This window comes from Moschus berezovskii, chromosome 4 (assembly GCF_049115385.1).
Source record: "Moschus berezovskii isolate FMDL1 chromosome 4, NW_MosBer_1.0, whole genome shotgun sequence".
NCBI classification, from domain to species: Eukaryota; Metazoa; Chordata; class Mammalia; order Artiodactyla; family Moschidae; genus Moschus; species Moschus berezovskii.
In genome coordinates, this window is record NC_142463.1 from 43,988,980 (window position 1) to 44,013,171 (window position 24,192).

Below are 24,192 nucleotides of genomic sequence, written 5' to 3' on the forward strand. Positions count from 1 at the left end.
CTCCTGCTCGGGGAGCAGTGTCACCATTGGCAGCTGCCCAACCAGACACTCGGGAGTCACCCTGGGCTCCCCCCACCCACTGCACCTCGGCTTCTTCTTCCAGGTCCTGCTCACTCGACCTCCCCGGCATTTCTCAAGTGGCTGTGTTTTTATCCCCCTCGCCACCATGCTACTCAGGACCATGACTATTACAGCAACACTGCGACAGCTCCCTGGCTGCTCTGCCTTCCAGAACCCAGCCCAACCTCTTCGTCACAGCCAGTGGTTCCTGAAAGAAAAATCTGATCCTATCCCTCCCCTCGAGAGACTTCTGCCCCAACTTAGATGTCGCTTCCTCCTGGAAACCTGCTCTCACAACATCTGCATTTCTTCCCTTAGAAGCCTGGGGGCGGGGGGCGCTTCCCCAATGAGGCATCAGCTTGTTTCCCTCAGAACAACATGAGCTATTTAACAATTCCCTCCATGGTAAGGACTCTAGCCTGTCACTCAATGGCCATCCCCCTGCTTTCTCGGTATTGGCAGAACAGGGGCATCATCTCCTCATATGATGAGGGAAAATCTAGATTGCTCGAGGGCACATAAATGACTCCATCCTATTTGTCAGTGCTGAATTTATGAATTAGCATTTGTCTCAGGGCTGGTCTACACGACATACCGGGGAGTTGGTTGGGGGCTTTTGAAAGATCTCTTTGTTCTTAAAGAGGGCTGCATAAGAAATCGTGATCGACTTTGGTACTGGTATGAGAGGATGGGATGCCTGCAGCCTTTCTGTACCTATGTGGAGAGTTAGCTGATGCTCTGAGGTCGACATGATAGCTAGAACTTGATGTTGTCAATGAGCACTAAATTGGTCAACTGGGAACAGCCTACCTCTGGACTTCTTTTCTTAGGTGAGAGACTGAGTCCCCTTCTCAGTTTAGGCCAGTTTGAGCTGGGTTTCCTATTACCTGTAGCCCAAACAGATAGAGCTTCTTAGGGCATTTTTCACTTTCTATTTTGTCTTAGAGGCACTTAGGTATAAATCTTGTTTCTTCTGTTAGACCTTTGGCTTGTTAAGGACAGGGTTTGTATTTTATGTATCCTTGTATCCTCCAAAGTGGCTTATCCCACTCCTGTGCTTGAGTGAAGAGAAACCACTATCTTCTGGGCTCATACTGTGAGGTGCCAGTGCTTTAAAGTGTTCAACATAGGAAGAAACAGGAACAAAAAATGTAAGTCAACTCCAAGAGGCACAACCCACCCCACCCATCCTTATACACCTTATAGTGCTGAGAACATGCTTAGTACCAAGTGGATGCTCAAAAATGTTTGCTAAGTGAATAATTTAATTTGCCTCTGATGAGTCAAGGGCACTTAAGAGTTTTATAGTGTCCTAGGGTCATAACGATGAGTAGTAATTATGAACAAACTGTGCTAAATATAGCCTGGTCCTGGGACATCACTAGTGGTAAGTTGTTGTTTGTTTATATGAGAGCCCTGATACCACCAAGATGTTAAGGCATTTAAAAGAATAAGCAGCAGAGCCAGGTACTGGCGAATGAAGCAAAAACTAAAGTTCAAGCAGCAGACGCGAAGGAGCCAAATGTGTACTGAATGCTTTTGCTGTTTGTGCCCGCTCTGGGGCCACAAACACTAATCAAACAGACCCGCCATCCTAAGGGGCTTTGAATCTGCAGGGTTGGGGGAGAAAAACAGACAACTTCCAAACCATGTGGTCAGGGTTAGGAGAGGTAATGGAGAGGGTACGATAGGGATGCCCAGGCCAGATGTGCTGAGTCAGGAAGGTCCCCCAGAGAAACATTAATGCCGCACCTGAATGCAGCAGAGGAGCTAGTTAATCAAAGGGGCACGAAGAGAGAAGAAGGAGGAGTAGCATGAGCAGGTTTGTAGTTTAGAATAAGCCCATTCTGGCTACATTATTTGGTACGAAAGGCGAGGCTGGACTCAAGAAGACCAGTTGGGAGGCTACTGAAATAATTCACTGTGGAATAACAGGGGCGTCTCAGACTAGAAACAGGCTGACGACAAATGACATCAGGTTCCCTAAGATCTCGGGTGCTGTGGTCTCTGCCCAAAGGGCAACGGCTCTGAACACCAAGCCTCTCATCTTTTGAGTTCAGGATGGGGAATGGGTTTGAGCTGGAGGCAACATGGTATAGCTATGTGGCTTGCAATTTCTATTCGGTTGTAAAACACTGGATAAGAATGAGATATGAAAACCTGATGAAAGCAGAAGCGCAGCCCTGTTGGGCCTGGTGTGTGTATGGACTGATGTAAACGTGTGCACACACGCATGTGTGTGTGATGTCATGCCTCCTCATTCACACTGATCCCACAGTTACGTGCGCACAAGGATGGTTCTGGTCCCAACAAGGTGACCCAGCTCAAGTCTCTTTGACCCTCAGTTTTTTCGAAAGTTCCAAACAGGGGCTGGACCTCAGAATCTCTAAAAATCAAACATCTGTCTGAATTTCCAACTTCTGGCAGCAAAAGGGTTTGGTAAATTAAGAGTCGTGGATAATGAGCATGGGGTAATCTGATGATGACTTTGAAGGTGATGATCCCGTGGCTCAGAGCCTCTCAAGCAGCACCCCTGGGTTAAGTTCGGGTGTGTCCCAGCCCCATGTGGCCGAGCAGGGCCTGACTGTCCAGATCCTGGAGTTGTGGGCATCTCTCTCCCTACCCTGATATGATGCTCCTACATGAGAACAAGCAGGAAGTGCTGCTCTGGACAGGAAAGCGGAAAACACCCCCAGGAGCCCAGCATCGCCTTTGGCTTCTCACTTCCACGTCCCCTGCCTCACATGTGTCTGGTAGCTCTGTTAATGACACAGCAGACATCCACCCACTTCCAACTGCAACTTGGAAAGGTGAGCAAAGGACCAACATGGCCGGAAGGTGACAAGTTGTGGAGACAAGGGAGCAATGGCAAATGGGAGCCTTTCTACCTGTGCTCTCAAACTTCCACCTCTGCCTGCTTGGGGACCTTGCTCTGTGGACTATCACCTCCCCCTCCACAGTTCCAAGCTCTCCCTCTGTCTCCTGTGACATGCATAATTTTTATTACAGTGGAAAAAAAAAATCTGTTTTGAGGGAGAAATATTCAGAGAGAGAAGCATTACTTTCCTTGAAAAGATTGAACCTGAGGCCTACAGTTCACCCCCCACCCCTGCCCTCAGAGATGCCAAGAAGTTCTGAGAAGATACAAGATGGCACAGATCATTTACAGAGAAGCAGCAGCAGATGGAGGCTTCCATAAACAAGTCTCTGTGCTCAGAGTCACAGGTCTGAGGAGGAGGTTTTAGTCTAACTTCTTTTGGGTTTCCCATTTCAGTGACACACACATAAAAAAACAAGCAGCCAAACCCCTGGGACTGAATTATTATACCCAGAGAATGATTTAAGAGACCCGGGTCCTTTCCTTTCTCAGACCTCACTGGCACCATGACAATCAAAAACACTGCCTGGTCTCAGCAGCCAGCTCACTAACAGAGGCAGCAGATCCCCGCTGCTGCTCACATCCCCCAGCACCAGCCAGGTATCCAGGACAGGGAAGCAGGCCTGCTTGGGTGCCCTACGCACAAACTGATGGCTTTGTGTGCAGGGCTGGCTTGACACCCTGCAACCCTCTGGCCTTTTGAGGCTAATGAGATGTGGCTGGACACCACTCTAGCAGAACAAACAAGCCCAAGAAACGCTTGCCAGAAAAGTGCGAAGCAGATAAAGTTCTCTGAGATGCTCCCTGTGGAAGTGTTTCCTGGAAACATTTGTCACGATGACAGATTTTTCCTGACTGTTCCAATGGAAGAATATCCTATTACTGACAAAAAGTCAGGAGCAAAATCCAGCACATGGAGCTGCATATATCTCCCATAATGGAGGCTGATGCGCTTTTTGGGTGAGAGTGTGAAGACCGGTACAGTTCTTCCTGAAAGAGTCTTCTCTGTGTTGGCTAATTATAGTCTGAGTGGAAAAGTTCAACTCAACAAATACTTATCAAGCTCTTACTGCATACAGTGTATTGTGGGAGGCAGCATAATGCAATGGTAAACAAACCAACAACTCTGGAATCGCGTGGGTTGGGGTTTGTATTCTGACTTCCATTCACTCCCTGTGTGACTTTGGCAAGGTTACATAACCTCTCTGTGCCTGTTTCCTTCTCTGTAAAATGAAGGTAATAATAGCATCTGACTTAGAGGAGGAGTGTAAGGATGGTACCTAAAGCACTCAGAGTAACTTTTGACCTCTAGTAAGTAGGCAATATCTGTTTGCTATTATTATTACACTCTTTGCACCTCAATTTCCTCATCAGTAAAATGGGCGTGATAACCCAACCAACCTCACAGGGTTGCTGTAAGGATTAAACAGAATAATGACGTATGGTGTTTAGCACAATACTTTCCACATAGTAAGTTACGTAACAAATGCTAGCCACTGTTACTTCTAGGAGATTCTCCCCAAACGATTTTAAAAATAAGACACTCAGATCTGAATAAAAGTCCAGGAAACAAATTCTTTCTTTGAAAACTTGAGCAAAGGCATTTTGTCACTATCCCCCACCATCCCCTTTCCCTCTGAGTTCCACTTATGCACAAATCACTGTGCTTTTTGCTGAGTAAACTCCATAGGGACTCTCTAAGGAGTTCTGATGTCCCTCCAAATATTTCAGGCTTCCCTTTAACCTGATACTGACATGCCATCCACTTTTCCATTTAAGGGATTATTTTGAATTCTGGCTTTGTGAAACAGGAAGCAAGGCACAGACTTCTCCTGCAAAGGCTTCTCAAGTCCATCTACTTGGCTTGGCAGAGAACAGAAAAATGGTGTTTCATGGTATCAAAAACAAGACTCATCGCTACTAACCTTGCAGAGCTCCTCCCCACCCTGGAGAAGTGCTGAGCATGTTATATGCATGACATCACTGAAACAAGGGCCCCGGCAAAGTTTCAGGATGTCTACTTGGTAGGAGCAGAGCTAACCCACACTTGGCTCCTAAGTCCATGCACGCAAACCCTGGGATCCCTGCCTCCTTCTCAAGGCAAGCCTCCCACCTCATCCAAGTGTAGAAGGGTATCAAATCACTCCTACCTCTTGGTAGGGCAATCAATCCGATTTTTTTTTTTTTCCTTTCCTTTGTCTGCTATTTGGCCAACCACGCCACCTAGTGGCCATTTAAGCACACAACCACAGGTCTTTGTGAAAGGCCGGCAGATGACACCCATTCTCACCACAGGAGGGACCTGATGATCAAATCCAAGGCGCGCAGAGAAATGAAGCCCGGAAAAATGAAGCCCAGAAAAATGAAGCAGGTTGCCTCAAGTTAAAGGGAAAGGGACCTGCACCCTAGAATCAGGACATGGTTCTGATTCAGATCCCGCCTAAATCCTACCTTCAGCAAGATGCTTCCTTCAATTGTTCAACAAACATAGGTTGGGCACCTACTGTGTGCTCATCACTGTGCCAGATAGTGGGGACAGGACCATAAGCAAAGAGGACAAGTCTATCTTCATAGTCCAACGGGACCAGAAGATAATAAAACTGAGAATCAACGTGACAACACTAGTTAACAGAAATTAAGGGCTTACTCTGCGATTACTACTCTTGCTTTAAAAATGAATGAAAAGACATGAAAGCTGTGATTAATAAACCTTTGCAAGGTTCATGATACCTTTCTAAGCTTCTGAAAATGAGGTTGTTGGACTAGATGCTAAAAAATTTCTAAGGCCTGTTTCCAGCTCTGTTTCTCTTTACTTCTGGGACTTTTTGGGTAAAGTTTAGATTAGAAAGCAGGTCACTTGACCAAGAATCCAGTGCTTTCTCTTCATGTACTGTGCTAACCAATGCTTATTAATAATAACTGGTAGGAATCAAATACTTACTATATATATTATATCCTGAATTAATATCAGCTCATGCAGCCCTTAACAAACTATGGACATATGAAAGTAATACAAGTAAAAATATCATGCTCTAAAATGCTTAAAAGTTTCCAAGACAAACGGAGACGCTTTCAGCCCAACCCAAGTGTAGGATTCTTAACCACTATTTTGCCTCTGACTGATCTAGTTATGTGGTGGCTTAACAAATACTTATATACTGATGACCCCAGGCTCTAAGAACTGGAAAGGACAATGCGCCCAAGCAAATGAATGGCTCAAAGAATAGTTACTGTCCAGGGAACACATTTCTCAAGAAAAACATTTCTCAACAACAACACTGCTCTGGGGGTAACTCTGGGACTCCAGACACTGTGAGGCCACATGAGCCAGACCTCACCGCTTGCAGAAGGGTCTGAGACCAAATGAATAAAGTAGGTTCCAGGAATTCCACTAAGTATATCAGAGATCAGCAAACTCTCCAACATGGTCCTACCATCTCCTTTATTCTATTCTCCCTGGGTATCCATGCAGCATCTGCTTTCTGTGCAAACTTCAACAGTGATTCTGCAAATGGATGCCTCGGGTTCACAGGGAGCCTGGCTCCAGAGCCACACAAAGCTCCTCCTGCTTCCTGCAGCGGGGCCACTTCCTCCAACACCTGGGAAAGCAGACCCTGTGGGACCTGGAGCTTCCTGGGTTTTGTAAAACTCTCACCTGTCTAGTCAGGGTCTCCAGAGTGACATGTCAGTGGGCCAGAGAGCGGACATATGCTAGACACACAAGAATGCTCAGCCCACAATGCTCTGCTATCCTTTTCCAAATGGCAATATTTCACTTAAACTTCTAGGTCTAAGATTTATCCCTGCCTTGAACAACCACCACTCCTGCCCCAAGCCAGGTCCGCCCATCGTAAGAGGTGCTATGCTCCTATAGTACCTAGCATGGGATTGCAATCACTGTTTGGCTTGTCTGTGGGACCTGGGTAAAGCATCCTGTCTGGATTGCAAAGGTGCTGACTTCCAAAGAACTGGAAAGAAGAGAAAGGAATTTCAGGGCTAGACAAAGCTTAAGAGATATCTTATTTCAGCTACTGCTCAATACAGGATTTCCTCTGAAATATCATTGCCCATGCTTGTGTTCAATAGCCAAGTTGCATCCAACTCTGTGTGACCACACAGACTGTAGCCCACCAGGCTCCACCAGGCAAGAATAATGCCATGGGTTACCATTTTCTCCTTTAGGGGATCTTCCTGACCCAGGGATCAAACCCACATCTCCTGTGTCTCCTGCAGTGGCAGGCAGATTCTTTACCACTGAGCCAACCGAGAAGCTGAAATATCAGTAATGAAAAGTTTTAAAAAGTTTGTGTATGTTATATGTATACATCCATACATATACAGCGTCCTAAGAATGAGGTGCGTGGTAGTAAAGACACAAAGAACAAGATTCACTCAGGTTTTCTTTGACAGTTAGCCATCATCTTTCTTGAGAAATTTTGTTTCCTCCTTATTTTTCAAGAAATGTATGCTATTTATAGAAAAATGTGTGAAATACATTAATATGGATATAAGATAACAAAAGTTAACACGTTGCTATACTTTCTTTTACTCATTTCTCTATGAGTTTTTAAGGTAGCTGAAATCACACTCTTGTGTAATTTTGTTTTGTTCCTCTTCAGCAATGACATTTCACTAAGTGATTATAAATTCTTCATAAGCATCCTGCTTTAAAACTTTTGACATAATTTCGGACCTAAAGAAAAGTTGCAGGACTAGTACAAAGAATTCTCTGATCCCCTTCACCCAGATTCGGATTCCTCAAATGTCAACATTTATAATTTACTTTAATCCCTGCACACTCCCTCTGAGGCGCGGAAGTGGAGAGAGAATGTTTTTTATCCCGAAATACTTTCCTGTGTATTTTCTACAAATAAGGAGTTCTTTTAAATAACCTCACTACAGTTAATACACTGCTGTTATCCAATCTACAACCTCATTCAGATTTCAGCAATTGTCCCAATAAAGTCCTTTATAGCAAAAGAAAACCCAAAATTCTACATAGTCATTCAACTGTTAGATCTCTGTGTGCAGGCTAAGTCGCTTCAGTCGTGTCCAATCCTTTGCCACCCCATGGACTGTAGTCCTCCAGGCTCCTCTGTCCATGAAATTCTCCAGGCAAGAATACTGGAGTGGGTTGCCATTCCCTTCTCTAGCATCTTCTTCCCTTCTACATGACCCAGGGATCAAACTTGTATCTCTTATGTCTCCTGCACAGGCAGGACAGTTCTTTACCACTAGCGCCACCTGTGAGGCCTTTCCGTTCTGTTCCGTTCCGTCGCTCAGTCGTGTCCGACTCTTTGCGACCTTGTGGACTGTAGCCTACCAGGCTTCTCCGTCCATGGGATTCTCCAGGCAAGAATACTGGAATGGGTTACCGTTTCCTTCTCCAGGGGATCTTCCCGACCCAGGGATCAAACCCGGGTGTCCCGCATTGGAGGCAGATGCTTTAACCTCTGAGCCACCAGGGAAGGCCTTTAGTTTCCTTCAATCTGGGACAATTTCTAAGTCTTTCTTTATATTTCACAGTATTGATATTTTTAAGAGTAAAGGGTCAGTTATTTTGTAGAATGCTCCTCAGTTTGGGTTTGTTCAGCTCTTTTCTTCCTAATCAGATAGATTTAGGCTTTGCACTTTTAGCCCACGCAAGTGAATACACATAATTTTTAATGGTTTCAGAAAGATTTCATTATACATAGGCATTTCCTGATTGCAGAATCTTGGGCAGCTGTACAATTTTGCTACAGTTCCAAAATGTAGCATTTTCTCTTTTTTCCAATCAACTGTCTATTGACCTTTCTCCATCCATTTATATATTTAAGGATATATTAACTTTTGCCAAGACACTCCTGTCAATTTGCAGTCCCACAGCTGATAACTGGCCGTGCACACTGGCATATTATGAGATATATTTTAGTTTAGGGAGACAAAAACTAACACTGCACTGCTGTTTCAATAGACTTCATCTTCAATTATGGTTACAAAGAGTGCTGTTCCTCTCAGGACTGATCCAGAATAAATGTGTCTGTTTGTTCATCTGTTCCCTGTTCAGTCTGTGCGTTCCTTCATTCACTCAGGAAATCTTCAGTGTCTGCTCTGTGCCAATGTTCTCCTACATGCTGACATCAAGCTCTTGTGGGGAAAAAATAAATACGGTAACACATTATACAAGGGCTGTGGAATACCCCAATATCAAGTGATGGGAAGGGGCACTCGTGCTGGAGCAGGCAAGAGCCCGAAGACAGACACAGACCAGTGAGCCTGCAGTTGGGACAAACAAAGGAAAGGGGGAGCCTCTTCACTTAGACCCCATGGAACTACCACTTTGATCCCCCAAATGTCTGCAAAACTTGCTCTTTACTAAAATCACGAACCCCAGATGGACCAAGTTCAAATACACACTTCTAAAGTCTGACCTTCTCCTTCCTGGTCAGCAGAGTCTGAACTTGAGAGGGCTGCCATTTGTGAGTAATAATGACAGCTTGAAAATGCCCTGAAATTAGAGGGAACTTACAAACCACTCTGATGCTGCTCAGCCTTGCAATTATCTGAATATTAAGGAATCATTAATGAATCAGGCTATGTCAATGTTAGATTAATGGCCAGTTTCAACAGTGGAAACAGGACAGATGGCCAGGAATAAAAAAAGGTAAGGGTGTATGTGTGTATGTGTGTGTGTGTTGGCCAGGAATAAAGAAAGGTAGGTAGGTAGGTGTGTGTGTGTGGGGGGTGTGTGTGTGGGTGTGTGTGTGATGGCCAGGAATAAAGAAAGGTAGGTAGGTAGGTGTGTGTGTGTGTGGGGGGGGTGTGGGTGTGTGTGTGATGGCCAGGAATAAAGAAAGGCAGGGGTGTGTGTGTGTGTGTGATGGCCAGGAATAAAGAAAGGTAGGTAGGTGTGTGTATCTGTGTGTGTGTGGGTGGTGTGTGGGTGTTGGCCAGGAATAAAGAAAGGTAGGGGTGGGTGTGTGTGTGTGGGTGTGTGTGTGTGTGATGGCCAGGAATAAAGAAAGGTAGGGGTGTGTGTGTGTGTGTGGGTGGGTGGTGTGTGGGTGTTGGCCAGGAATAAAGAAAGGTAGGGGTGTGTGTGTGTGTGTGTGTGTGTGTGTGTTGGCCAGGAATAAAGAAAGGTAGGTGTGTGTGTGCGTGTGTGTTGGCCAGGAATAAAGAAAGGTAGGTGTGTGTATGCGTGTGTGTGTGTGTGTTGGCCAGGAATAAAGAAAGGTAGGGGTGTGTGTGTGTGTGTGTGTGTGTGTGTGTGATGGCCAGGAATAAAGGTAGGTAGGGGTGTGGGGGTATGTGTGTGTGATCTCCCCTCAAATAACCAGGGTGGTGACTGAAACCATAGGCAAGGAAAGAAAAGAATCCAGCTTGTGCTATGGGTGAGGCTGGATCAGGAGGAAGTCCAGCTCCCAGGCCCATTCCCTCTTCTGGGCTTTGTCACAGTGAGTCAAACAGCAAGAAACTAGAGGAATCTCCCAGCAATTAATTCTGGGGCAAATATGTGTGCTCCATCATGTCCGACTCTGCAACCCCCATGGACTGTAGCCCATTAGGCTCCCATGTCCATGGAATTTTCTAAGCAAGAATACTGGAGTGGGTTGCCATTTCCTATGCCAGGGGATCTTCCTGACTCAGGGGTCCAATCCACATTTCTTGCATTGGCAGGCAGATTCTTTATCACTGCGCCACCTGGGAAAATATAATCTCCACCTCAACCACTAAGCAATTCCTATTTGGTGCTTAGGACAATTGATTTCCATATACCTGGGGAAAAAACAAACAGATGATACCACCAAAAAAAGTATTTTTCTTACATAAAACTTACATGAGGTAAAAAATTAGACAATAAATATACAAATGGGATCAATAATCATTAGAAAACTCTATCAAATATTGAGAAAATTATAATAACCTATAAGGTATGTGCACATTCTTTTCCTTTCACATCTTCCTTCTGAGGAAAAACAACCCCAAATAGGCAATTAATTAGATGTATGAGTAATAAACAGTTTCTTACAATGCCAGGCCTTCAAATCTTAAGTGCATCTAAGGGTTTCTGAGAGCACAGAAAGGAAAAAAGAAAGACAACTATTAAAAGCATTATTAATATAAACACTATGGTTGTATCCTCCACTTGGGGGATGGAGATGCAGGACAATGGAGATGATAAACATTCACCAGGGACACAAATTACCACTTGGTGGACAAAGGACAGCAGATGAGATTTCAATTACGAAGGCTCTTATTACTGAAGTTACAATAGAAGCTAAATAATCAGGTCAGTTCTGGTAATTAAAAGCAGCTGACTAATTTACAGAGGCCTCAGAAAGGTGGCAGGATAAAACCATATTTCAACATAAAATGACATATATGGGAAGGTTTTCATATTTCAGCCGTTATCCTTCTAAGTCTGTTCTGCGTTTTACCTCTAAGAATATATAAAGAGGTGTAGGAAATAGTGAAATAACTATCACCAGTTAGCCCAACTGTGACTTTCTGGCAACTGTAAGAAGTAAGTATAAATGAACTGAAGCAAATAATTAAACTAGCAGGACTAAAGCAAAAGATATCAATGTGGGCAGCAGTGAGTTGGAGTTTGCGAGTCAAGATCACTGATAGATATCCAGCTAGCAGTTGAAATTCATATTTTCTGGTTGGTGTTAGGTCTCTGTCACAATCTCAAGGAGTAAAAGAGGCCCACAGACTGGCAAGGATTTGCCATAATCAGCACTGGTGACAGTTTTGGCAAAAAAAGTCCACTGCAGTTTAATAGGTGTAACCCTTAAACTTAGGGGCATTTTAACCATTTTATTCTCTAGAGATATTAAAAAAAAATCTAACAGAAGCTTAGAATAACTGTTTCAAGACAACAAACCCATTCCCCAAATCTTAGAGACCCAGCCCCTTTCAGTGTCCCAACTCATCACAGGCTGACAATTTCTTTCCAGATCATCAGCCATAATGTGCATGATGGCTCATTTTATACAGTTATCTATTTATCCACCAGGGGGCGAAGCTGGCCACTATTTGACTGAAAGAAAATTATTTTCAAATTTGGATATCCTTCTACAAAATAGTAGAAAGATATTCACATACAAAAAGGGCCTTTCCCCTCCTCTCTTTTCTTCCCATACATTTAGTCCTGACTGACTAGCAAAGCACTCCAGCCCTTGTGCAGACTAAGAGGAATGGGACATACATGATCATTGCCGACAGTGAGTTAGCAGACATGGTTAGCACAGTCCTGTAGGTTGGCTGGCCCATTCTCCCCAAACTTGAGATTAGAGTTATGGTTTTGCCAAAGCTGAAACAGTTTCAAGGATATTCTCTCTTTTTGTTTTTAAAGAAGAATCTTCCAGCAGGCTAATTCAGCCAGCTGATGCTTCATGCAGGACTGGCTCCCTCTTGCCTGGCTCCTTTCAGGGCCTTCCCAGCAATCACAAAGCCACAGGAGGGCCTGCCTTCCTGCAGGGATGGTGGGACCTTCCCAGCTTGCGGGGAGGGTGTCTGGTAGCCAGGAAGAAGCCCAGACGGCAATCAGTGGCTGGGACTTCCTCCCCCTCACTCACGGGGTTTAAGAGCTCCCAGTGGGAACTCAGGTCTGGCTGGGTCTAGCCACAGCAGAAGACACACAGGGGCAAAGCCTGCTCCTGCTTTCTTGCTAAGTTGCTTCAGTTGTGTCTGACTCTCTGCAACTCTGCGGACGGTAGCCCGGAGGCTCCTCTGTCCATGGGATTCTCCAGGCAAAAGTATTGGAGGGGGTTGCCATTTCCTTCTCCAGGGGATCTTCCGGACCCAGAGATTGAACCTACATCTCTAGCGTCCCCTGCATTGACATGAAGGTTCTTTACCACTAGGGCCACCTGGGATGCCTGTTCCTGAGGGAGAAGCAAACTGGAGTTTCAGCATCTTGGTGAAGGCGAAATTGGGTACAGGGAAAGACTCAGAGTGTGTGCTAGTTCTCCCAGGTCTGGGGACAGATCCAGTTTTTTGTGAATCCTGAGTCTTATACAGTTTGGGAACCTGCGCTACAGGACATCAGAAGGGGTCCTTGCAGTGAGAGATCCTTAGGCTTAAGCTTCATAATGCCAGCAGCTCCATCATGGGCCCTGCAAGTTGAGGATATGCAGGCAGGGGGTTCCCGAGAGCCTTGTCCACAGAATGTCAATGGGAGACTTCTCTAAGGCCACATGGCTCAGCCCCTGCCTTAGGGAGTGGGTCATGGAGCTGGGCAAGGAAGAGGGCAAGAGGTTTGGTTCTGCTCTCCATTTATCCTGCCCGAGAGGCTCCATAAACACTTGTTGACCCACCAATCCAAGTGGCCCCGCTGCTTGGTCCCCTACCCCTTCCTCCCTTTTCTCTCGAGCTTCCAGGCCACATTTCAACTTTCCACATCAGGGAAGATCATTGGACTGAACTGTCTGATCAGTGAAGATCAGACAGGAAGATCACTGATCGCTGAACTGTCTCCTAGGGCGAGTAACTCAGACCCAACCTATGAGCAGGTGTCCTGTTCACCTGGACGATTTCCTCATCGAAGGTATCCAAGCATGAGTGACACAAACTTCAGAATCAGCCCAACAAACAGTGATGTCATCACTATTCCCTGCAAACCTGCTCTTTGGTGCAGCAAGTGCACTGGTCTGTAAAAAGCACGGAGACAGGAGCTCTGCCGGCTCAGAACTGCCCACCGCTCCAGGAGGGCCCTAGGGACTAGCTGCTCCGTGGAGCGCAGGCATTGCCCTGCGTCAGGAGCAAAGCTCCCCGTCAGGAATCCCCATTCCGCCCTGGGACAGGGGCAAAGCTCCCCGCTCCACTGAGGCCAGCTCTCCATCTTCCTGACCAAACTCTGACCTCCAGTTTGGGCCCTCTTCTTATAGCTCAGGCCCTGTCGTCTCCTCCACGTCCCCTCCCAAGTCCTCTTTGGGTGCCATGAAGGTGCCTAGTGTCTCTATTGAAAGAGCACAAAATAAACTGATCTGAATTTACAGCATCTAGTTAAATATAGCTATGTTTGCATATTTTCACAGGACTTGTAAAAATAATATGTAAACTCTCTAGTGACAAAATCACTTACCCAAGACTTAACAAGAAAAGGAGGTGAAGCCTAAAAAATTGGAAAGCTGTTTGGTTTAGTTACGTAGCCTGCTTTCATATATCCTACACTTTGGGACTTATAAGCAAGCCAGCGACTATATGTTCCTGTTCTTTTTTGAACAAAACAGTGAAAACAATTTCTTATATATCAAAGTGTCTTCGTGAAGCCATTTACCACAAGGAAAGAAGGGTTCTGCACATTCTTATCTGTAAAATGTTGATAATGCAGGGATGGGGAAATGACAGCCACCATTTTTTGAGTGCTTACTATGTGCCAGGGCTGTGCTGGGCATTTCCTATAGATTATTTCACTTAATCCTCACAATATTCCTGTGGAGGATTATCCTCCATTTGTTAAGGTCAAATTTAAGACTTAAAGAGTGACTTGCCCAAGTATTGCTGGAGAACTGATACTTTTTTCAAGGCTTTAAAATTTTTTAAGAAATCATCACAATAGTCAAATGCAAATGATGGTAATATTGCATTTATTGAATGTATTCCATGTTGCAAGCCATTGTGCTGAACTCATTACCTGCAGTGGTTTCTTTAATACAGCTCTCTTGTAAGGTAACTGTCCTTATCCCCATTTAACAGATAAGGAAACAGACTCAAAAAAGCTAAACCACTGTGCTCAAAGCATGTCAAGTGGCTGAGGAACGGTCTGAAATCTAGTCTATCTGCTTATACTATGTTACTTCCTACTGTAAAATATATAAATAGAAAGCTGGCTTTAGGTGACAGCCTGTGAGCTATTTTACATATCTAGATTTTTTCCAGTGGCCCAATATATATATATTCTTTCAAGCCAAGAGAAGATTAGGTGAGCAGTGCTAAGCTAGATGAGCTGTGCCCTCTGGGTCTCTGTCTCCAATGTTATCTGCGGCAGAAGAGGGGACCCAAGGGCAGTGGAGGAGGACGGGAGGGGAGCTACAGCTCCCCAGCTTTGCAGACAGCCATGAAAAGCAACACGAGGATGTAAAGCAGGTTCACATCTGGATATGTAAGATTGAGACTGGCCAGGAAAACCAGTCCATCATGGAACAACCCAAAATGCATTGAATATTTTCTTAGGCTGTCACCCCTAAAGTGACTTCGAAGCGTCTTGCTAGCACCTGTCACTTGCTCATCTGAGATGCTGCCCTCAGCACGGGGTGGGAATCTAAACACAGAATGACCTGCCTGCTGTGGGATCCACCATCACAGTGGCCCAAGTTGCTCATGAAGCAGAAGGGCACCTGGAAGAGAGGCCCGTCTGCAATGCTGGGGCTGGACAAGGCAGACCACCAGCTGAATCCAAAGGACACTTAGACATAAGAGAAAAACTGCAAAAAAAACCCAAAAACTGGGAGGGGTGTTTTGGAGGGCAGTAGGGGAACATTCTGCAAGGCTGGTATGTGGAGAGTTAATAAACTGTGGATGGACCCTGATCAAGATGCCCCCGTGAAGCCCAACAGATCAGCGCTCAGATCAACAGCATGGGAAACGATGCTTGAGCAGAGTTTCCCTGATGGTCGCTTTCTGTTGGGGTTGAGTCAAGCGCACCTTGGGGTGACAGGACAGGAAAAAAACCCAGAGAAGAGGTCAGCGGCTTCCCGGGGGGCTTAGAGAATGGAGTGTGGCTGCAAGCCTGGCTGTCCCCCAGATCCCTGAGCCCAGGCAGATTTTCTCAGATGAGCCTCACGCACACAGTTCCGGTCCCATTAAAGGGAATGTTATGGGGACCCAGGCTCAGCTTCATGGGAGCAGCATCTTTCCAACAACTCCAAGCATCTGAAAGTCAGAATGGGATGCCTGGGAGGGAGGGAAGAGGGAGATTCCCATGCCTGGACAGCTTTCAAGCACAGGTTGAAGGGCAGCTTTTAGGGCTGTTGCAGAAGTTCCCTGAACTGGGCCAACAGTTAATATAATAAGATGCTCAAGTGGAAGTTTCCATTGAGGCAACACAATTCAACAGATGGGAAATTCCAAAGCCAGGAGCCAGACCGTTACATGGAAATTTCTAAGAAGTTGACCGTGCTGGCTCAAAGGTCCACAAGGAGGACATAAACAAGTTTAGGACAGTGGAAAGTGATGGAGGATTTTGTGGGGCCGATTCCTTGCTAATGCTCTGATTCCCACCCTCCCTGAGGTGGGTGGGGTGGTAGGAGTACACTTTTCATCTGAAACCTGGAGACAAGAGTTTCAAAGGAAACATGCAGAAAGCTTGATACATGTCTCCTTGAGTCTGGGGACTGGTACGTGACACCCACCCAAGGAACCACAATGTGGGAAGGGGCTGAAGAGACAAGGTGACAGAGGAGAAGAAAGTGACTGCTCGCTCCCTCCCCTAATGGGAGGTTAAAGGGCACCAGGAATGTCAGCCTTGGTCTCCTTGAATCAGATTCTACCCAGCAGGGCTTCACACTGAGGGTGAGTGACGCCCAAAGAGTCTGAATGGGAACCAGAAGGATGGCAGCAGACAGCAGGAGAGGCACTGCCTGAATCCTGTGAGATTCAGATGGATAGTGCTGGCAGGGGAGTCCTTCGGGGACTCCCCGGGGCTGCCTCAGAAGCAGCCAGAAGAGTGAGAGAGTCCATCTACCCATCAGCCAGGCTCAGAGAACCCAGCACCAGGCCTGACAACAGTGGTCAGGTAAGAACTTTCCTCTCGCTCTGCCTCACCTGGGCAGGCCTGAGTGATGGGCAAGATTGAGGAAGTCTTCTCTTGGAGTGAAAAGTGACCATACATAGACTAAAATGAGCATTTTCAATTTCCATAAAGGATGGGTACTTATGTGTGTGTACGTGAGTGCCTGTGTGTCAGTTAAAGAAACCACAGGACTTTCAATGGAAGGACTGATGCTGAAGCTGAAGCCCCAATATTTTGGCCACCTGATGCAAAGAACTGACTCACTTGAAAAGACCCTGATGTTGGGAAAGATTGAGGGCAAGAGGAGAAGGGGGCGACAGAGGATGAGATGGTTGCATGGCATCACCGACTCAATAGATGTGAGTTTGAACAACCTCTGGGAGTTGGTGATGGACAGGGAAGGCTGGTGTGCTGCAGTCCATGGGGTTGCAAAGAGTCGGACACGAATTAAGGACACGAAAAGACTCTGATGCTGGGAAAGGTTGGGGGCGGGAGGAGAAGGGGACGACGGAGAATGAGATGGCTGGATGGTATCACCGACTCTGTGGACATGAGTTTGAGTGTACTCCGGGAGTTGGTGATGGACAGGGAGGCCTGGCGTGCTGTGATTCATGGGGTCACGGAGAGTCGGACACGACTGAGCGACTGAACTGAACTGAACTGAACTGAACTGAAGAGTAACCAGAAACATCACAGGCCTGATCAAGTTCTCATCAGGAAACAGAAACACATCCCAGTGAATCAACTTTAAAGGCACAGTGAGAGACAAGAATAAAGCCATGTCTTAATTACGTTTCACAAGCTGTGTTGTGCTGCGTATTAGTCCCAGCTAACCTCTGCATCGTTACCTGTGTGCCAGGCACTGGCATGAGGATTTTATAGATGTGACCTCATCCAGGCCCCCAACAGCGCCGTGGGGCAGGCATTATCACCCCCTTTGACAGAAAAGGAAACCGTGGCTCAGAGAGGTGAGGCAAGTTTCCCAGAGTCACACAGGTAGGTGAGCAGAGTAGTAGCCTGGAATCAACCTCAAGTCTCACATGGAACCCTGGACTCTGTGCTCCCAGACGAATGGTTCTCAGCAGCCAGTGGTGACTGAAACACGACAGGGTCAAGGGACCTTCCCATCCTTTACCCTCAGGAGCCTGAGCTAGAAAAATAGAGAGCTGAGTTTGCAAACCACTGAACTGCATGATTTCAGCAATCTCCTCCAATTCTGGGATTCTAGGATTCTACCATCTGTGGGTGCGGCATGGAGAGAGGCGGACCCCACAAGAAGACACGGAGAAGAGGGAAGAATCCAGAGACAGCCAGAAGGAGCTGGTTCCAGCAGGTGGTACCATAACACACCCGAGGTTCACAGAATTACGGTCACATGCATAAATACACAGTTCAGAAAATGCACGTAAAGCACTTAGCATGGGGTGAGCGCCACAGTATTAAGGAAGTGGCAACTACAACTGTGATAAGTTTACATACATTCCTAAAAACCTCAACGTGCAATTTGATGCAACATACTCAGCCACTGACATCACCGTGTCTGCTCCATAAGGAGCTGTGTTTATCATGGACGCTGAACTCTACTAGTTTAGCCAAGAAAAGAAATGAGCACATAGGATTGAACTAGCCAAATCTAAAACAATTGAACTAAGTCTGAAGTGCTGGCTCTTAAGCAGTTAGGGAGCTGGGGAGTCCCATAAAAAAAAATGAACGAAGCATGATCCTTTTCTCCAGTTTAGAAAAAAAAAAGTACCACACACCACTTTGCAAATAATTACAGAAGCCCATTCATTGATCCATTCAATGGATCACAGACCCACTGAAGCCCATTGTCTTCAGGTTAATAATCTAGATCTGGGGGATGCACGTGAGGTCTGCAGGCCAAAAGCTGCCTACCTGGCCCCACAGTGGGGTCATCCATGCTCCCCCTCTCCATGTGCTCATTGTTGCCAGTCTCCATCATGATACCAAACTTGGAATAGGGAGTCAATGTAACTGAAGCCGAATCTAATTTTTAACCTTTCAAGTTTAGTGGATCCCACATTAAGAATTTCATGTTATAGGATGCTCAGGCCTGGCATGCGGGGATGACCCAGAGGGAGGATAAAGGGAGGAGGGAGGTGGGAGGGGGGTTCAGGAGGGGGAACTTATGTAAACCTGGGGCAAATTCATATCAATGTATGGCAAAACCAACCAATATAATATTGTAAAATAATCTGCCTCCAATAAAAAATAAATTAATTACCAAAAAAAAAAAAAGAATTTCTAAATCAGTACACTCTGGTACCTAAAAATTTTATTTGCTTGGCATGCACTTTCATTCTTCTTCCGGAAACAAACAAACAAAAAATCCTCATTTCCCCTTTTTTCCTAAGGACCCTACTTCATGTGATTCTGGTGGGATTCATCCTTTCTTGGGGAACACATGAACAAGCCCTGGCCAAACAGATGCTGCTTACTGTCTACTGCCTACTTCTGGGATTGAGGCAAGGACTCCAAACAGGGCCAAACCTCTCTGGAGATAGTAATAGAACAAAGGCAACAGAGGCACTCTGTTTGCTGAGATCCACAGCTGTGAAGATGATGGGAATGTAGTGCTAGTGTCTACCTCTTGCCTGAGAATGAAGCTCAATGAGTTAAGCAGAGCCAAGAGATGAAGAGAGTGAAGGATAACACCCTGATAATTTGTTTTGAACCCATGCACACAGCCATGCCCGAAGTCCATGCTAGCATGGACATTTTAGTCGTCAAGTCACGGCACCAGTTTACATTGGATTTCTGTTCCTTGCCACCGAAATAACTCTAAGAAAACTGATCTAAAGAAAGACAAAGCCCAAAAGGAAATTCCCATCTGTGGGCAGTCCTCATGGAATTCTGACCTCCTCTCTGACACATTTTCTTCATCTTATACACAATACTCTTACATCACCCTCTGTTCCTGCTGGTTCATCTTACCAGTGCTGCCAGCCAATCAGACCCATTACTCCTGGAAAAATTTATTAAAGTTATAGCTTGGAAGAGGAAAATTAGAGGTAGACAATATATAGCTCAGTTTATAGTTTGCTGCCATCCAACACATCCTTGGAGTCCACTGATCGTATTCCAATAAGCTTTTCAAACTGCCCTGGTTTCCCCCAAAGGTATAGAACACGCTGGGATCTAAGATGACATAGAGCCACGGGGCTCCAAATGGAAGGAGAGAGGCGTGGAGCAGGACAGTGGGCTGCGCAGGTCACGGTGGGCAGGGTCCATAGAGATTCTGTGTATCAAAAAGCCACTCCGCAGGCTGAGTCAGGGCATAGCATGACTGGGAGTTGGGAGAAATAATATTCACTGAGTACTTCTCCGGAAGTTGTTTATTATTCTTTCAGAACTGGGATGGTAGGGAGATTGCAATGCATGTGCCAAGTCTGGTCCACAGCCAACTGTCCAGGCTCAGCACCAAGAAGTGTGACAGTCTCAGACGTGCATCACAGGGGAAGGAGTGGGGATGAATGTATGCACTCATTTTCCAGCGGAAAATACTACCTTTTGTACTTGGATGAAGCAAGGCCAGCAGAGAAATGCACACCCAGACTGAAAGCAAACTTCTCGGGCTGCACTTTGGGGTCAACACTGCAGTTCTACACCGACGGTGGTCCTTATCAGTCATTCCTATAGGGATGCTGTTCACTACCTTTGGTGGCATCCACTTCATAATCACTGGGGGAAAATTACACCAAATTTCAAAAGAATCACAATTAACCTCGCTTCTTCTGAGTAACTAGCATGCTTTTATCCTCAAGCCACCAAGAATTCTTAACTGAGTATGCTTTCCTAGTACTGACTTACCAGAAACTCAGAGGCAAGACCCCGGGACCTGCTAGTGCGTGTGTAGGCTTCTCACTTAAGAACTGGGTGCCTAACCTTATCCCTGACTTCACCTGACTTTTCCTTCCCCACAAGTTTCCTCCCTTCCTTCTTTTTCTGGATCTTATTACATGTGTATTTAGACGTCACCTCAAAAATCTTTGAAAGAAGACAGGCACATATACTACATCAACAGCAATCAAAATAATGTGTAACCAGTTGGATGGTGAATGGAGGACAGTTTTGCAAATGCTGCCTGTTCTGACAGCCAGAATGGGGACATTCCAAGGGAGCAGGGTGAGAAGGTGGTGGCCTTGGACCCGGAATAGCCCTGGGCCAAACTGTCAGGTCAGCAAATGCCTCAGACAACCCCCCACTCTCCCGCCCTCCTGCAAACCACTCCCCATCCCCACTTCATCCTTCCTTGGGCAACTGGGTACCCTCTTACCCATTCCTACACATCCCACACCTCAGTTCAGTCGCTCAGTCATATTGGACTCTTTAAGACCTCATGAATCACAGCATGCCAGGCCTCCCTGTCCATCACCAACTCCCGGAGTTCACTCAAACTCATGTCCATCGAGTCAGTGATGCCATCTAGCCATCTCATCCTCTGTCATCTCCTTCTCCTCCTGCCCACAATCCCTCCCAGCATCAGAGTCTTTTCCAGTGAGTCAACTCGTCGCATGAGGTGGTCAAAGTATCAGAGTTTCAGCTTTAGCATCAGTCCTTCCAATGAACACCCAGGACTGATCTCCTTTAGGATGGACTGGATGGATCTCCTTGCAGTCAATGGGACTCTCAAGAGTCTTCTCCAACAACACAGTTCAAAAGCATCAATTCTTAGGGGCTCAGCTTTCTTCACACACCTGCCCTTTCATTAATACTGCTGGTTGCTCTCCCTTCCCCAACTTCTCCCACCAATCAAAGCAGCTGACACTTCTATAGCACCTTGTACTTGACAATGATAAGTTGTCAATGGCTGACAGTAGGTTTAACACCTATTTCTCTCAGGAATGAAGAGGAAGAAATCAAAGGACTAAATCACTAATAGTGGAACAGGTTGCAATTATGGTACAGATGCAACTGAGTGAGATGATCTTCTCGTAAATTTCAAATAATTCTATGTAGAGCAGTTAGCAAAGTGCCGAGCACACAGTCTGCATTCAATAAACAGTAGACACTAATTATGACTATTACTACTGTCATTATTAATCTTTCTACCACTGGATATTCATTGTCTATCCCTCAATCAGTACCATGATTACCCCCAGGATGGAACTGCCCCTTTCAAAAACACTGGCGAGTCACAGTTTCATAGTCGGTTAATGTATTTTAATTACATTTTATGATTGATAAAGCACTTGAACATACATCATTCTTTTTTTTTAATCTTCTGGACAATCCTCAAGTGAAATATTATTTCAACTGGTTGCTGTTGGAGAAATGGCAGACAGGCTAGTTTGGTGAGATAAAAAGGAATAGTAGGAGAGGACAGGGCCAGATAATAGAAGCAGGGAGACTAGAGAGAAGTCCAGACTGGTGTGGCGGATGACACAGAGGCAGCAACAGCTGCTGAGCCAAAGAGCCACATCCTGAAAGTTGAACTGGAGGATGACTAGTGTGGTGGTTCTACATCGTGATGCAAGGATGGGAGTGGTAACCTGGTATCAGCAAGACCACCCAGGATCCTGCTGAACTGACCCAGATGCCAGATGGCAAATCACAAAGCCAGGGCGAAGGGATGGGCTATGAGATGGGAGCATGTCCTGAGCTCTCTCACCCTCTAGGTGATTTTCATTCCATCACAGATGTTTCCATAAATACTGTAGGGCGGACTCTAAAAATGGCCACAGATTTCCCCTCTCTGCCCTCCCTGCAATGTCATTCTGCAACTCTTCTCACCAAGAGGTAGAATCTAGTCCTGTACCTTTTGAATCGAGGATAGCCCCAGAGCTGGTTTTAGCCACCAGAATGCGATAGAGGCAATGTGGTGGCAGTTCTGAGCCTCGGCCTCGACACTTCTGTTGTCTCTCTTGGTACTCTGCCCAAACGCCAGGCGCACAAGCTCCGGAGAGCCTGCAGAACACTGAGACACATGTCTGGGTCATTGTCATCTCTCCAGCCAATAGCCAGGTGACCCCCAGCCTAGCTGACCTGGACTTGCAGTTAACTGAAGACACACGAATGGTCCCAGTTGAAATCAAAAGAATCACACACCTAGGCCCACCTCAAATTGCCAATAGAATTGTGGTACCAAAAAAAAAAAAAAAAGATTGCTATTCAGAGTCAGTAAATTTTGGCTTATCTTTCTGGCAGTAAATTTGGGGGGTGGTTTGTTATGCAGCAAAAGCTAACTGAAATACACCACAAATAACAGTAACATCACATATCAGGGAGAGGAGCCACATGAAGCCTCAGAAGCATTTTTCACTTAAGTACATTACTTTCCTAGGTCTAAAGGAAGTTTTCTATCACTAGAGAACTATTATCTCGTGACAATCACACTTAGGTTTAAGGAGAGATGTGACAAAAAATATACAGCAATATGAAAGCTAATAAGTTACAGCTATGAGCCAATTTTCATTATAACACACTGCAAGGGACTGTCTGCATTCCTTGGCTGAAGTAAGACTTTGTTGTTTTGGATACTGTTTGAAACAAGCAGACCATCAACAGGGGCCTGGAAATAGTTTCATTACAAAAAAAGTTTTTATTTTAATAGTATTTGGCATGTAATCATAGATCTTTTCCCTGACCATGTTCTTAGCAAAAGAACATGGATTGATCTGTTTTGTTTTTTTTTTTTAGGGCCCGGAAACATTGTGAATCATTTCAGAGGGGGGAAAAAAACATGAATAAATAGACACCTAATCATAGTACCAGTAAGGATGCATTTAACTTAGAAGTGTGAATATCATTTCAAAAATAATGTCAAATGGTCACTTTGTTTTAAAAATGAAAGAGCACTTACCAGGAAGACTCTGTGTGGCCCACTGTCAACAGGTTTTAGGTGATGGAATGAATCTGAAATAGAATGAAACAAGCATCCCGTAAGAAAATCACATTTGGAAAGGGTGTGCCTTCGATCCCAGCGACCGCCATCCTGGTGAGTATTTATTCTTTTAAAGATTAACAAAGCTTTTTCTGGCTCCTGATGGAATAGGGAGAGTTTTTCGCCTACATATTTCAACTTCCTCAACAGAGCACATTCCCTCATCTCCTTCAGGGAGTTTGGAAAGTCTGAAGCCAGTATAACTATAAATGGTAGTGTTTTCATCCAAACCCCTGCAGAAGCCTCCCTGGTTGTTGATCTTGCCTTGGCCCTTCCACTCCCTTCTGCAAGGACCATGCCCTGACTTCCTTTATGGAACCAATGAAAAAACAGATGGTCCAGCATAACCTGAAGGCCAATGGGAGGAGTACACAAGGCTTTCCAACAGAGGTCACCTGTTCTCAGATAATCACAACCTTTTCTTTAACTGATAATGGTTGAGTCTAAAGCCCTGCTGTTCAACAGTACTATCCACAAGCCACAATGGTAACTCTAAATTTTCTAGTGTCTGTGCTATGTTGCTTGAGTCGTTGTGACTCCATGGACTGTAACCCTCCAGGCCCCTCTGTTCATGGAATTCTCTAGGCAAGAATACTGGAGTGGGTTGCCATTTCCTCCTCCAGGGGA

The 24,192-nt window shown here is 45.6% G+C and overlaps 1 protein-coding gene across 7 annotated transcripts in view; it reads right to left on the reverse strand.

The window, feature by feature from the left end:
- Window positions 1-24,192, reverse strand: part of GNG12 (G protein subunit gamma 12) — a 133,891-nt gene that overhangs the window by 56,374 nt on the left and 53,325 nt on the right. For all 7 annotated transcript variants that reach the window (XM_088835377.1, XM_088835383.1, XM_088835381.1 and 4 more), the window contains exon 2: window positions 23,485-23,537. The gene's annotated coding sequence lies outside the window, so the exon portion shown is untranslated. The remainder of the gene's footprint in view (window positions 1-23,484; window positions 23,538-24,192) is intronic.